Raw genomic sequence first — 17,126 nt, forward strand, 5'->3', positions numbered from 1 at the left:
CACACAGTACACCCATTACTTCAAAATATTTGTAGTCTTAATGTAGGGTGAGAGGTGAGTTTAATTTGTAGGAAGTCAGGTTTGGGAGGTATGGTAACCAGCCAGGTCAGGTCAGCCCACCCTACCCACACATAATATTGTACATTTAATTAAAGCTCCCCAGAGCGATAAAATACATATACAGTACATTTATTAATTACCTTAAAATATTTCTAGTCTTAATGTAGGGTGAGAGGTGAGTTTTATTTGTAGGAAGTCAGGTTTGGGAAGTATGGTAGCCAGCCAACCAGGGGAAACCCTCCCCACCTCACCCACACATAATGTAAACAAACCAGACGAACACATCTGGTTTTCGTCACTTTATATTGTGTACAAGTTGTCTCCACGTTGATACAGTACCTCTTCAAGGGGGGCTCCTTGGCGTGGTGAAGAGGCTCTTGGTCTGAGGAATTAGACCTGTCGGTCTACTTCCTCAGACCGAACCTAATTACCCCCCAATCCCCCGTTCCCTATCCCATCCTCCCCTTTTTCCTTTCCTCCTCCTCCTCCCCACCCCTCCCTTTTGCCCTTCCTTTTTTTTTTTTTTTTTTTTTTTTTTTCCCCACAGGCACGCTAGTTCCTAGGTAGGGGAAAGGGTACCGGGGTCCATCCCATTCCGTTGAGGTTCTTGGCGGTGGCGTAGTTTGCCGTGGAATCTGGATTGCCTGGGGATGTCCTGATCCCTCTCCGGTATCCCGGAGGGTGGCTTTGGGTGTCTCTCGGGCGACGGGTGTATCTCTGGAAGCCACCTTTCGGATTCCGGGGGTGGTGGCCGAAGGAGGTATGCTTTGTGGCGGATTTCCGGCCGCCCTCTCTTTTGTCCACCGAGGTAGCTCGGCAGATGTGAGGTTGCTATCCCGGATTGCCGGTTTACTGGCATGATGGGTAGGGTATGGCACGGGTTCCATGCTGCATCTGCGCTACTTGCGGTGCTGAGGTCCTCTTGGGCGCGGAGGGAGATTTCTGGCCCTTTCATTCCTCCTAGGAACTATCCCTCCCCGGTCCCCCCTTTTTTTATTCTTTTTTTTATTTTTATTTTCTTTTCTTCTTTCTTTTTTTTTCTTAAAAACAAAAAGAAAGAAGTAACCTAACCATGGCAGCCCTAGTCCATGAACCTGCTACCCCCGGGCCCCTTCTTGATACCGCACCCCGTTCTGACCCCGCCTCGTCTTTGGACCACTCTTCGGACACTCCTCATGCCTCTGTACCTCTTGCCGGTGCTGTTTCCTCACCCGCTTCAGGTACTGAGGCCTCGACTGACTCCTTCGATTTATCTGACCTTCGCTCTCCTCTGACTATGCTTCCGGCCTCTCCCTCTACGGTGCGGCAATTTTCGAATCGCCGGCCCGTTCCACGTCGGACCAACTCTGGTCCCACGCCTAAACGACAACGACAATTACCTGCTGATGATACTTCTCCACCTTCTCGTTCTTCTCAGAAAAGATCGACACGTCCTTCACTACCTTTCCACGCTCAGTTTCAGACTGCACAATGGACTAAATTCTTCACTTTACGACCGACTTCCTCTACTGCCTATCTTTCTGACCACAGTATTGGCAAGGCACTCCTACGCCATGTTGGTAAAGATATTTCTTTTCATGCTCTTAAGAGCGGTACGCGCATCGTCACCGTACAGAATGCTACCCAGGCTCATGAGCTTTCTCGTCTTTCCCATATCGATACTGTTCCTGTAACTATTGAAAAGCATCATTCCCTCAATTCTTGTAGTGGTACCATCATTCTGCCCCATACCATAGTTCAACAAAATTTCCAGACATGTGGCACTGACATTCTTGAACAGCTGGAACTCCAAGATCTCCCAATCCTCAAGGTAGACACTTACGTTCTTCCTGCCCGCGGGCGGAGACGATACCCTAGCAATGTGGCTCGTTTAACTTTTGACAGCCGTGAACTCCCATCCTCAGTTTATGTAGCAGGACATCGGTTACAAGTTCGAAAGGTGATCCCTACACCGCAACAGTGTAGAAATTGCTGGCGATTTGGCCATCCAGCGAAATATTGCAGATCTATCGCCGAATGCCCAGTCTGTGGTGCCGATGACCATTCTAATACGTCTTGCAATCGACCTCCCTCTTGCCTTAATTGTCATGAGGCTCACCCTTCGTACTCTCGCCGTTGTCAAGTCTACTTAAACGAGCGGGAAATCCGTTACCTCAAAGAGGCAGAAGGTCTCCCTTATGCCATGGCAGTTTCTCATCTCCGCCTCCAAGGGAGACTACCTCGTGTTTCTTATTCCCGTGTTTCAAAACGTCCCCCCACTTCTGGTATCCCATCTTCTGCACCCACCTCTGTGGTTACCTCTCCCATAGTCACTCCTGTAGCTAATTCTTTTGCTGTCCTCGGCTCAGACGTCCCTACTTCAACGTCTCAGTCTGATCTTGCTTCTTCGTGTTCTCTCTCACAAGCCTCAGTAGCGACGAGATCTCGTATGACACCTCCTCCCAATCGTCCCTCTACTTCTCAAAAGTCAAAAAAAGGTCCGTTAACACCTCCTACCCATCTTCCACCTCCTCATTTTCCCTTCCCTGTCTCTGTACCTGGTTCTCCCCCTCTCACTGGCTCTGTTACAAGTGTAGAGGTTCACCCTCCTCCTCGTACTGTACCTTCCTCCCCTGTTCCCTCCCAAGTTTCTTCCTCTTCGGCCACCTCCCAGGTTTCTGCCTCTTCTGTCCCCTTCCACGCTTCTCCAGTTCCCTCCACCCTTCCGTCCCCCCCTACCTTGGTACAGTCCATTACAGTTCCAATCTTTACTCATCCTCCCCCTACCATTTCCAATATTGTCTCCCATACGACGTCTCTGAATTCTGAAACACTTGAAGCAATCTCTGAATATATTGCAGAGACCAAACCATCAATGGACACTGATCCACCCTCCGCTCCTTCTCTCTCCTCTACTCCATCTGCGCAACTCCTTTCTTCACAGCGCACCGTTCCTTCGCTGCTTGAACGTTTTCCACTGCCTCCGCATGTGGACTTTTCTAACCCCTCTAGTCCGTAGGAACCCTTACCTGCGGATTTCAGGTATCTTTATCATTGCCAATCATGGCCTATTTACAGTGGAATATACGCGGCCTCAGGGGTAATCGGGGTGAGCTTCAGATGTTACTCTCCCAGTTTTCCCCTGTTGGTGTTTGCTTACAGGAACCAAAATTACACTCTGCTGTTATCTCTCCCATCTCAGGCTATAATTTATTGTATTCTTCAGATCCTTTTCCTGATGGGACCTTTAATGAAAGTGCCCTTCTTCTACGCACTGATATTCCGTACCATCAGCTATTTGTTCGTACTTCGCTGCATTACACAGCAGCCCGTATCCACTTGCATAGGTGGTATACGCTCTGTTCTTTATATCTCTCTCCTTCTCGGGCATTATCTATTCCGGATATTGCCTTTCTTGTTTCGTCATTACCACCACCGATTCTGTTACTTGGTGATTTTAATGCCCACCATTTCCTCTGGGGGGGGGGGTCTCACTGTGATTCCCGTGGCATTCAGTTAGAGGCTTTTCTTGCCACCCACCCCCTCCATGTTTTAAATACAGGTACTCACACCCATTTTGATCCTCGGACTCACACTCTCTCTTGCATCGATCTCTCAGTCTGCTCTTCCTCCGCCGCATTAGACTTCACTTGGTCTGTTCTTCCGGACTTACATGACAGCGATCATTTCCCAATCATTCTTACTTCCCCTTCATATTCACCACCTCTTCGCATCCCACGCTGGCAATTTGATCAGGCAAATTGGAACCTTTACTCACACCTAACTGTTTTTAGAGAGGTTCCTTCTTCGTCCTCCATCGATGAGCTTTTACACCTCTTCTCGTCCTCCGTTTTAACCGCAGCTTCTCATTCTATACCCCAAACTTCGGGCAGGCATTCTCAGAAATGCGTGCCTTGGTGGTCTCCTGCTTGTGCTCGTGCAGTACGTTTGAAACGCGCTGCATGGGGCAGGTACCGGTACAATAGAACCACAGAGAGACTTCTTGAATTTAAGCAGAAGCGTGCGATCGCTCGCCGTGTCATCCGTGACGCTAAACGCACTTGCTGGCGAGATTATGTCTCCACCATCACCTCTGCTTCCTCTATGAGTGCAGTCTGGAAAAAAGTACGAAAACTGAGTGGTAAATATTCTCCTGACCCGGCTCCTGTTCTGCGGGTTGCCGGTGTTGATATAGCAAACCCACTAGATGTTGCCAATGAAATTGGCAATCATCTGGTCCGTATTTCTCAGGGACTCCATCTATGCCCCTCATTTCTTTCCTCAAAGTCTGCCAGAGAGTTAGCACCCTTGGACTTTTCTTCTCTCAGAGAAGAACAGTATAATGTGCCTTTTACACTTCAAGAACTGGAGGCAACACTCTCAGCTTGCCGATCATCGGCAGCTGGGCCCGACGACATTCATATTCGTATGCTACAACATTTACATCAGTCAGCCCTTGCAGTCCTATTACGCCTTTACAATCTTATTTGGTCACAAGGAGTTCTTCCACAGCTGTGGAAATCCGCCATTGTTCTCCCTTTCCGCAAACCAGGCACTACGGGACATGAAACCTCCCACTATCGTCCCATTGCTCTTACCAGTGCAGTTTGCAAAGTGATGGAACGCCTAGTAAATAGACGTTTAGTGTGGTATTTAGAGACACACAACAGTCTCTCCACTCGTCAATATGGCTTTCGTAAGGGACGTTCTACCATAGACCCCTTACTACGCTTGGATACGTATGTTCGTAATGCCTTTGCGAATAACCACTCAGTTATTGCCATATTTTTTGACCTTGAGAAGGCATATGACACAACTTGGAGGTATAATATTTTAGCCCAAGCCCACTCCTTAGGCCTTCGAGGCAATCTACCATCCTTCCTTAAGAACTTTTTAACTGACAGGCATTTCCGTGTTCGGGTTAATAATGTGCTCTCCCCGGACTTTATCCAAGCTGAAGGTGTCCCCCAGGGATGTGTTCTGAGCACAACACTTTTTCTCCTTGCTATTAATGATTTGGCCTCTAGTCTTCCATCAAATATTTGGTCATCACTCTATGTTGATGACTTCGCTATTGCCTGTGCAGGCGCTGACTGTCACCTTATTACAGTTTCTCTCCAGCATGCAGTCGACCGTGTTTCCAATTGGGCCACCACACGTGGGTTTAAATTTTCCAGCACTAAAACCCACCAAATTACTTTCACTAGACGCTCTGTCATCTCCGATCATCCTTTGTACCTCTATGGCTCCCGTATCCCTGAACGTGATACAGTCAAGTTTCTGGGCCTCCTCTTTGATCGTAGGTTATCCTGGAAACCTCACATTACCTCTCTGAAGGCAACTTGCCACAGCCGGCTGAACCTCCTTAAAACCCTTGCTCATCTTTCATGGGGAGCTGATCGTCGAACCCTCCTTCGCCTACATTCCACCCTTATCTTATCGAAACTTGATTATGGTGACCAGATCTATTCAGCGGCATCTCCTGCTACTCTCTCTAGCCTTAACCCCATTCATCACCAAGGATTACGTTTATGCCTTGGTGCTTTTCGCTCTTCCCCTGTCGAGAGCCTCTATGCAGAAGCGAACGTTCCATCCTTATCCGATCGCCGTGATGCCCATTGCCTTCGCTACTATGTACGCTCTCATGATCTCCGCAATCCTTCCATTTATAGAATGGTCACTGATATTAGTAGACATTCTTTATTTGTTCGCCGCCCCTGTTTACTCCGTCCCTTCTCTCTTCGCCTTCATTCGCTCTTGTCTTCTCTTCAATTACCACCTTTCTATGTACATGTAGCATCTCACTTTTCCCTACCCCCCTGGGAAGTTCCAGCTGTTCGAGTCTGTTCTTTCTCTCTCCCTTGCTCGAAAGCCCAACTGTCTACGGTCGCTTCCCGCTCTCATTTTCTTGACCACTTTCACTCTCATTCTCATGCCATTGCTGTGTACACAGATGGCTCTAAGTCTTCTGACGGCGTAGGATTCGCAGCAGTGTTTCCGGACAGCGTCGTACAAGGGCATTTACTATCTTCGGCTAGTATTTTTACTGCTGAATTGTATGCCATCCTTACAGCACTTATCCGTATTGCATCTATGCCTGTGTCATCATTTGTGGTTGTCTCAGACTCCCTTAGTGCTTTACAGGCTATACAGAAATTTGATACACCTCACCCCTTAGTCCTCCGTATCCAACTTTGGCTACGCCGCATCTTTACCAAGCATAAAGATATTGTTTTTTGTTGGGTCCCTGGTCATGTTGACGTACAGGGCAATGAACAGGCAGACACTGCTGCGCGGTCAGCAGTACATGACCTACCAGTTTCATGTAGAGGTATTCCATTTACGGACTATTTTGCTGCAATATCTTCCCAACTTCACACCCGTTGGCAACAACGTTGGTCTACTATGCTCGGCAACAAACTTCAATCTATTAAACCGAGTATAGGTTACTGGCCGTCTTCTTATCACCAGTGTCGAGGTTGGGAGACTACTCTCTCCCGTCTTCGCATTGGCCATACTCGTCTTACTCATGGATATCTCATGGAGAGGCGCCCTGCTCCTCTCTGTGAGAATTGCCAAGTTCCATTATCAGTCAGCCACATTCTGTTGGACTGCCCACTTTATCAACGAGCACGCAGAATTTACCTCCGTCGTCGTCTTCGCTCTGCTGCTCTCTCTTTACCTTCCCTTCTCGCTGATGGACCCACCTTTCATCCAGACTCTCTCATTGACTTTTTGACAACAACTGACTTACTTCACAAATTCTGATACCTTCAGCCCTTTCTACTTCAATCTCTTGCTACCCCCTACCCCCGTACTATCCCCTGCCCCGCTGTTTTCTGTAACCTACTGATCATCCCTCCTCCCTTCTGCCATCCAATACCCTCGCTTCCTTCCCTACCCTGCAGCGCTGTATAGCCCTTGTGGCTTAGCGCTTCTTTTTGATAATAATAATAATACCCTTTCAGGGTCCAAAGGCCAAATTTCAAAGTGCACACAAGTGTCCAAGAACTTTCAAAAAATAATTTTGTTATTTATTTTTATGAAATGGTAGAGAATATTTTTCTGAAGGTAATAAAACAAAAAGTACGAAATTTAATGGAAAATTGGCGAAATTATGCTCTCAAGAATTTTGATGTGTCATCGATATTTACACATAAGCGATTTTGCCAACTTTTACTCCCATTTTAGGCCAATTATATTACTCCAGTCAACCCAATTCTTAGCTATTTCACTAGTATTACTTCTATCGATTGAACACAAGAAATCGCTAAATCAACTATTCTAATTTCAAAATAGGGTCCAGAATAAACAATGCAGGCATTCCTGGAACTAAACTAACATTCCTCTGTTCATCAGTTATGTTTTCAGGCTTTACAAATGAATTCCATTTTGATTTTTTATTCACATAATGAATTTTTATTCAAACCAAAAATTAGAAGATTTACTGTTATGCAATACTGTAATAATTGTATAAATAATATCACCACATTTGTGAACATATATCAAACCCACCAGCTGGCGTGTGGAATCATTTGTTTACTCTTGAACATCGGCAAAAATTTAGCATTTCTGCTATTTTGAGCCTCTTCAAGGGGGGCTCCTTGGCGTGGTGAAGAGGCTCTTGGTCTGAGGAATTAGACCTATCGGTCTTCTTCCTCAGACCGAACCTAATTACCCCCCAATCTCCCCTCCCCTATCCCATCCTCCCCTTTTTCCTTTCCTCCTCCTCCTCCCCACTCCTCCCTTTTGCCCTTCCTCTTTTTGTCCTTTGGGATTTCTCCCACAGGCGCGCTAGTTCCTAGGTAGGAGAAAGGACACCGGGGTCCATCCCATTCCGTTGAGGTTTCTTGGCGGTGGCGTAGTTTGCCGTGGAATCTGGATTGCCTAGGGATGTCCCGATCCCTCTCCGGTATCCCGGAGTAGCTTTGGGTGTCTTTTGGGCGACGGGTGTAGCTCTGGAAGCCACCTTTCGGATTCCGGGGGTGGTGGCTGAAGGAGGTATGCTTTGTGGCGGATATCCGGCCGCCCTCTCTTTTGTCCACCGAGGTAGCTCGGCAGATGTGAGGTTGCTATCCCAGATTGCTGGTTTACTGGCATGAAGGGTAGGGTATGGCACGGGTTCCATGCTGCATCTGCGCTACTAGCGGTGTCGAGTCCTCTTGGGCGCGGAGGGAGATTTCTGGCCCTTCATCCCTCCTAGGAACTATCCCTCCCCGGTCCCCCCTTTTTTTTTCTTTTTTTTATTTTTATTTTCTTTTCTTCTTTCTTTTTTTTTCTTAAAAACAAAAAGAAAGAAGTAACCTAACCATGGCAGCCCTAGTCCATGAACCTGGTACCCCCGGGCCCCTTCTTGATACTGCACCCCGTTCTGACCCCGCCTCGTCTTTGGACCACTCTTCAGACATTCCTCATGCCTCTGTACCTATTGCCGGTGCTGTTTCCTCACCCGCTTCAGGTACTGAGGCCTCGACTGACTCCTTCGATTTATCAGACCTTCGCTCTCCTCTGACTATGCTTCCGGCCTCTCCCTCTACGGTGCGGCAATTTTCAAATCGCCGACCCGTTCCACGTCGGACCAACTCTGGTCCCACGCCTAAACGTCAACGACAATTACCTGCTGATGATACTTCTCCACCTTCACCTTCTCGTTCTTCTCAGAAACGATCGACACGTCCTTCACTACCTTTCCACGCTCAGTTTCAGACTGAACAGTGGACTAAATTCTTCACTTTACGACCAACTTCCTCTACTGCCTATCTTTCTGACCATAGTATTGGCAAGGCACTCCTACGCCATGTTGGTAAAGATATTTCTTTTCATGCTCTTAAGAGCGGTACGCGCATCATTACCGTACAGAATGCTACCCAGGCTCGTGAGCTCTCTCGTCTTACCCATATAGATACTGTTCCTGTCACCCTTGAAAAACATCATTCCCTCAATTCTTGTAGTGGTACCGTTATTCTGCCCCATACCATAGTTCAACAAAATTTCCAGACATGTGGCACCGACATTCTAGAACAGCTGGAACTCCAAGATCTCCCAATCCTCAAGGTAGACACTTACGTTCTTCCTGCCCGTGGGCGGAGACGATACCCTAGCAATGTGGCTCGTTTAACTTTTGACAGCCGAGAACTCCCATCCTCCGTTTATATAGCAGGACATCGGTTACAAGTTCGAAAGGTGATCCCTACACCACAACAGTGTAGAAATTGCTGGCGATTTGGCCATCCAGCGAAATATTGCAGATCTATCGCCGAATGCCCAGTCTGTGGTGCCGATGACCATTCTAATACGTCTTGCAATCGATCTCCCTCTTGCCTTAACTGTCATGAGGCTCACCCTTCGTACTCTCGCCGTTGTCAGGTCTATTTAAACGAGCGGGAAATCCGTTACCTCAAAGAGACAGAAGGTCTCCCTTATGCCATGGCAGTTTCTCATCTCCGCCTCCAAGGGAGACTCCCACGTGTTTCTTATTCCCGTGTTTCAAAACGTCCCCCCACTTCTGGTATCCCATCTTCTACACCCACCTCTGTGGTTACCTCTCCCATAATCACTCCTGTATCTAATCCTTTTGCTGTCCTCGGCTCAGACGTCCCTACTTCAACGCCTCAGTCTAATCTCGCTTCTTCGAGTTCTCTCTTACAAGCCTCAGTATCGACGAGACCTCGTACGACACCTCTTCCCAATCGTCCCTCTACTTCTCAAAAGTCAAAAAAAGGTCCGGTAACACCTCCTACCCATCTTCCACCTCCTCATTTTACCCTCCCTGTCTCTGTCCCTAGTTCTTCCCCTCTCACTGGCTCAGTTACAAGTGCAGAGGTTCACCCTCCTCCTCGTAATGTACCTTCCTCCCCTGTTCCCTCCCAAGTTTCTTCCTCTTCTGCCACCTCCCAGGTTCCTGTCTCTTCTGTCCCCTGCCACGCTTCTCCAGTTCCCTCCACCCTTTCGCCCCCCCCTACCTTGGTACAGTCCAATACAGTTCCAATCTTTACTCATCCTCCCCCTACCATTCCCAATATTGTCTCCCATACGACATCTCTGAATTCCGAAACACTTGAAGCAATCTCTGAATATATTGCAGAGACCAAACCATCAATGGACACTGATCCACCTTCCGCTCTTCCTCTCTCCTCTGCTCCATCTGCACAACTCCTTTCTTCACAGCGCACCGTTCCTTCGCTGCTTGAACATTTTCCACTGCCTCCGCATGTGGACTTTTCTAACCCTTCTAGTCCGTAGGAACCCTTACCTGCGGATTTCAAGTATCTTTATCATTGCCAATCATGGCCTTTTTACAGTGGAATATACGCGGCCTCAGGGGTAATCGGGGTGAGCTTCAGATGTTACTCTCCCAGTTTGCCCCTGTTGGTGTTTGCTTACAGGAACCAAAATTACACTCTGCTGTTATTTCTCACATCTCAGGCTATAATTTATTGTATTCTTCAGATCCTTTTCCTGATGGGACCTTTAATGAAAGTGCCCTTCTTCTCCGCACTGATATTCCGTACCATCAGCTATTTGTTCATACTTCGCTGCATTACACAGCAGCCCGTATCCACTTACATAGGTGGTATACGCTCTGTTCTTTATATCTCTCTCCTTCTCGGGCATTATCTATTCCGGATTTTGCCTTCCTTGTTTCGTCATTACCGCCACCGATTCTGTTACTTGGTGATTTTAATGCCCACCATTTCCTCTGGGGAGGGTCTCACTGTGATTCCCGTGGAATTCAGTTAGAGGCTTTTCTTGCCACCCACCCCCTCCATGTTTTAAATACAGGTACTCACACCCATTTTGATCCTCGGACTCATACTCTCTCTTGCATCGATCTTTCAGTTTGCTCTTCCTCCGCCGCATTAGACTTTACTTGGTCTGTTCTCCCGGACTTACATGACAGTGATCATTTCCCAATCATTCTTACTTCCCCTTCATATTCGCCACCTCTTCGCACCCCACGCTGGCAATTTAATCGGGCAAATTGGAACCTTTACTCACACCTGACTGTTTTTAAAGAGGTTCCTTCTTCGTCCTCCATCGATGAGCTTTTACACCTCTTCTCGTCCTCCGTTTTCACCGCAGCTTCTCATTCTATACCCCAAACTTCGGGCAGGCATTCTCAGAAATGCGTGCCTTGGTGGTCTCCTGCTTGTGCTCGTGCAGTACGTTTGAAACGCGCTGCATGGGGCAGGTACCGGTACAATAGAACCACAGAGCGACTCCTTGATTTTAAACAGAAGCGTGCGATCGCTCGCCGTGTCATCCGTGACGCTAAACGCACTTGCTGGCGAGATTATGTCTCCACCATCACCTCTGCTTCCTCTATGAGTGCAGTCTGGAAAAAAGTACGAAAACTGAGTGGTAAATATTCTCCTGACCCGGCTCCTGTTCTGCGGGTTGCCGGTGTTGATATAGCAAACCCACTAGATGTTGCCAATGAAATTGGCAATCATCTGGTCCGTATTTCTCAGGGACTCCATCTATGCCCCTCATTTCTTTCCTCAAAGTCTGCCAGAGAGTTAGCACCCTTGGACTTTTCTTCTCTCAGAGAAGAACAGTATAATGTGCCTTTTACACTTCAAGAACTGGAGGCAACACTCTCAGCTTGTCGATCATCGGCAGCTGGGCCCAACGACATTCATATTCGTATGCTACAACATTTACATCAGTCAGCCCTTGCAGTCCTATTACACCTTTACAATCTTATTTGGTCACAAGGAGTTCTTCCACAGCTGTGGAAATCCGCCATTGTTCTCCCTTTCCGCAAACCAGGCACTACGGGACATGAAACCTCCCACTATCGTCCCATTGCTCTTACCAGTGCAGTTTGCAAAGTAATGGAACGTCTAGTAAATAGACGTTTAGTGTGGTATTTAGAGACACACAACAGTCTCTCCACTCGTCAATATGGCTTTCGTAAGGGACGTTCTACCATAGACCCCTTACTGCGCTTGGATACGTATGTTCGTAATGCCTTTGCGAATAACCACTCAGTTATTGCCATATTTTTTGACCTTGAGAAGGCATATGACACAACTTGGAGGTATAATATTTTAGCCCAAGCCCACTCCTTAGGCCTTCGAGGCAATCTACCATCCTTCCTTAAGAACTTTTTAACTGACAGGCATTTCCGTGTTCGGGTTAATAATGTGCTCTCCCCGGACTTTGTCCAAGCTGAAGGTGTCCCCCAGGGATGTGTTCTGAGCACAACACTTTTTCTCCTTGCTATTAATGATTTGGCCTCTAGTCTTCCATCAAATATTTGGTCATCACTCTATGTTGATGACTTTGCTATTGCCTGTGCAGGCGCTGACTGTCACCTCCTTACAGTTTCTCTCCAGCATGCAGTCGACCGTGTTTCCAATTGGGCCACCACACATGGGTTTAAATTTTCCAGCACTAAAACCCACCAAATCACTTTCACTAGACGCTCTGTCATCTCTGATCATCCTTTGTACCTCTATGGCTCACGTATCCCTGAACGTGATACAGTCAAGTTTCTGGGCCTCCTCTTTGATCGTAGGTTATCCTGGAAACCTCACATTACCTCTCTGAAGGCAACTTGTCACAGCCGGCTGAACCTTCTTAAAACCCTTGCTCATCTTTCGTGGGGAGCTGATCGTCGAACCCTCCTTCACCTACATTCCACCCTTATTTTATCGAAACTTGATTATGGTGACCAGATCTATTCAGCGGCATCTCCTGCTACTCTCTCTAGCCTTAACCCCATTCATCACCAAGGATTACGTTTATACCTTGGTGCTTTTCGCTCTTCCCCTGTCGAAAGCCTCTATGCAGAAGCGAACGTTCCATCCTTATCCGATCGCCGTGATGCCCATTGCCTTCGCTACTATGTACGCTCTCATGATCTCCGCAATCCTTCCATTTATAGAATGGTCACTGATATTAGTAGACATTCTTTATTTGTTCGCCGCCCCTGCTTACTCCGTCCCTTCTCTCTTCGCCTTCATTCGCTCTTGTCTTCTCTTCAACTACCACCTTTCTATGTACATGTAGCATCTCACTTTTCCCTACCCCCCTGGGAGGTCCCAGCTGTTCGAGTCTGTTCTTTCTCCCTCCCTTGCTCGAAAGCCCAACTGTCTACGGTCGCTTCCCGCTCTCTTTTTCTTGACCACTTTCACTCTCATTCTCATGCCATTGCTGTGTACACAGATGGCTCTAAGTCTTCTGACGGCGTAGGATTCGCAGCAGTGTTTCCGGACAGCGTCGTACAAGGGCATTTACTATCTTCAGCTAGTATTTTTACTGCTGAATTATATGCCATCCTTACAGCACTTATCCGTATTGCATCTATGCCTGTGTCATCATTTGTGGTTGTCTCAGACTCCCTTAGTGCTTTACAGGCTATACAAAAATTTGATACACCTCACCCCTTAGTCCTCCGTATCCAACTTTGGCTACGCCGCATCTTTACTAAGCATAAAGATATTGTTTTTTGTTGGGTCCCTGGTCATGTTGACGTACAGGGCAATGAACAGGCAGACACTGCTGCGCGGTCAGCAGTACATGACCTACCAGTTTCTTACAGAGGTATTCCATGTACGGACTATTTTGCTGTAATATCTTCCCACCTTCACACCCGTTGGCAACAACGTTGGTCTACTATGCTCGGCAACAAACTTCAGTCTATTAAACCGAGTATAGGTTACTGGCCGTCTTCTTATCACCAGTGTCGAGGTTGGGAGACTACTCTCTCCCGTCTTCGCATTGGCCATACTCGTCTTACTCATGGATATCTCATGGAGAGGCGTCTTGCTCCTCTCTGTGAGAATTGCCAAGCTCCATTATCAGTCAGCCACATTCTGTTGGACTGCCCACTTTATCAACGAGCACGCAGAATTTACCTCTGTCGTCGTCTTCGCCCCGCTGCTCTCTCTTTACCTTCCCTTCTCGCTGATGGACCCACCTTTCATCCGGACTCTCTTATTGACTTTTTGACAACGACTGACTTACTTCACAAATTCTGATACTTTCAGCCCTTTCTACTTGTATCTCTTGCTACCCTCTACCCCCGTACTATCCCCTGCCCCGCTGTTTTCTGTAACCTGCTGATCATCCCCCCTCCCTCCTGCCATCCAATTCCCTTGCTTCCTTCCCTACCCTGCAGCGCTGTATAGCCCTTGTGGCTTAGCGCTTCTTTTTGATTATAATAATAATAATGCTATTTTGAGCTCAGTTTCAACCCATTTCCTTTACTAAAACCAATCAAAATCATCTCTATTTCTGTAAAATATCTTCCATTATATCAAATGAGACCAAGAAACTGCAAATATAACTAAAAAAACATACGAAAAACACTGCAAAGACGCTGTTTTAATCGAAAATTACGGTCTCAGTTTTTTCTCTCGTTATGCTCTGTGTGCTGCAAGATTTGTTTTATGTGGTGCACACTTACCACATAGATGTATTCTCCCATATCTAGGCCCAAATGTACCACTCACAGCTTATCAGAGTGAGCTGAGCTCATGGCGTAGATCTACGGTTTGGACCCTCAACGTATAGCCGTAGATCTACGGCACAGACCCTCAAAGGGTTAATGTGTACCTGCATGCCAGCACATTGTGTAAGTTTACTTAGGTACAAGTACACATAAGAATAATTATCAGTTATAATAATAATGTAGGATGTCTCTCCAAGAGAGAACCCGCAGTAATGGATGTAAATTAGATAAGTTTAGATTTAGAATGGACATAGGAAAGTATTGGTTTGGAAATAGGGTTGTTGATGAGTGGAACAGTCTACCTAGTTGGGTTATTGACGCTGGGACTTTGGGTAGTTTCAAATCTAGGTTGGATAAGTACATGAGTGGGAGGGGTTGGATTTGAGTGGGACTTTCACATCAGAGCTTATTTCTTGGGTGGCATTGAAAATTGGGTTGGGCAAATGTTTTGTTAGTGGGATGAATTGTAAAGGACCTGCCTAGTATGGGCCAGCAGGCCTCCTGCAGTGTTCCTCCTTTCTTATGTTCTTAGTACACCTGGACTACATACCTACACCTACCTACCTGGAGTTTACCTGGAGAGAGTTCCGGGGGTCAACGCCCCCGCGGCCCAGTCTGTGACCAGGCCACACGATATTTAATGTGGCCCAGAGCCATATTATTACCATCGACATACCATGTTCACTGAGTTTAATCATTTCTAACAACTACCTTTAGATGCCATCATAAACAAAGGGAGAAGTAATGAATATTTCATGCCGAGAATTGTAAACAAAAGCGTTATGTATTAAGGGGAGTGACGTAATGTTTTCCCTTCACCCAGCTACCACACTTCCATTATATATAAACATAAAATGTTTATATGCTATGTAACGTGTTTCTTATATAATTTGAAAGAAAATATCATAGATGGATTAATGAAAATGTCTATATTAACATAAAATAAGACATTTAATGTGCACAAGAGTGATTATTATTAGTATTACGTAATGTTTTCCCTCCGTCTGGCAACCACACCTCCATAGCATATGCTATGTAACGTGTTTCTTATATAATTTTGAAGAAAAAACCATAGATGGATTAATTAAAATGTTTATACTGACGTAAAATTAGACATTTAATGTGCCCAAGAGTGATTATTATTACATAATAGAGAGATGTGCACATGGAGAATGTAAACAAATCGGGTGGCGCGCACCCTATTTGAAAGACTGCTTGCCGTATAGAAAGTTTTGGTCATAATTTGAGATCGCCGTATTAGCGGAACGCCGTAAGGTAAAACGCCAAAAAGCGGGGCCCTACTGTAATAGCATGTGAAAGATTTTTTGTAATAGCATATGATAGATTTTTTAGTACTTACCTTTAACACAAAGAACAAGAGGACATAGATGAAAATTAAGAAAAAATATGGACCTGAAGGGATACTGAGAAATTATTCTTTACAAACTAGTTTTACCTGTGTCAATGAGACAAGTTGATGGAAATTGGACAGATGGATGTCAGGAAAGAGAGCAGAGGAAAACAGGATGGAGGAAGTCAGCATGGAAGACTTCTGCAAAGGAGCATCAGCCAAGCAACAAAGCAAACCACAAAACATCCTGAAGGTGAACCTACTTGATGGATACACCAGATAATAACAAATAACCCAGTCAGTGAATCTAAGCTCATTACCAGTTTCCCCAACTACAATAGGAAATAAAAACTGAAACAACGGTAACTTCAAGAGCGTAACTGCTCTTGACGTTACAAATAGATGGAGTAATTACTGTGCAAATATGTAATTACCTTAAGTATTTAGCTATCCGATAAATTTATATTCTATATGTGGTCATGTTTTCAATATAGTATTAGGTGGCATTATCAAAATGATAAAGTTAAGGGGGTCATCACAGCATGAGCTGGTGTTGCAGCTAGTGATATATGTTTAATCTTACCACTGATTGGTTCCACTACCCATACACATTGTTGGTGTATTTTTCCCTTGTATTTACCTCTCTTAAATTATAGGTATTGTATTTCTGGTTATCAGACTACCTACCATTATTAGTAATCATTCAGTTTTCTTGTGCAACCATTTGATTATATATTAACATGCTATAGCAGTAAGAAAATTTATCATTGCATGGAGGTTGTCACTACAGTGTGCAATATCTCAAGACAGATGCCTTCAAACTCAGAAAGAGAATCTATCATCATCAGTCATCCTGCTAGCAGGCCATAATATATGATGAGCTCTTCAGGGTAGGTATGCTAACAGCATCCCATTACTGCTCAGTGTGATATACAACAGTGTATTTTTAATAGTTAATTCTTTCTGACATGTGTCATTGCCACTACTGTCTTATTTTTTTAAGAAGATAGCTGGTAGTTTGTTGCAGATTTTTGTTTCTAAACTCTAATTTATTCTGTTATTGATTGGCTATATCAGATGCATGCAGTTAGAAGTCATGTGTTGCAAAAAGAGTGTTAAACCAAACTTTTAGCTGAGGTGAGCAGAAGAGTTTCAGAGTAGTAGCAGGATGTTAGTTACAAGTCATCAAAGAAAGATAAAGGACTTGTATGGTAGTTGGATTTCTTCTAGGTTGAGAATTAAAGTTCGAAATTCTAATGCATAATTCAAAACATA

The 17,126-nt window shown here is 45.7% G+C and overlaps 1 protein-coding gene across 9 annotated transcripts in view; it reads left to right on the top strand.

The window, feature by feature from the left end:
* Positions 1-17,126, top strand: part of LOC128695197 (transmembrane protein 268) — a 166,779-nt gene that overhangs the window by 126,530 nt on the left and 23,123 nt on the right. The gene's annotated exons all lie outside the window — the stretch shown is intronic.

Source organism: Cherax quadricarinatus, chromosome 35 (genome assembly GCF_038502225.1).
Source record: "Cherax quadricarinatus isolate ZL_2023a chromosome 35, ASM3850222v1, whole genome shotgun sequence".
Classification (NCBI taxonomy): Eukaryota; Metazoa; Arthropoda; class Malacostraca; order Decapoda; family Parastacidae; genus Cherax; species Cherax quadricarinatus.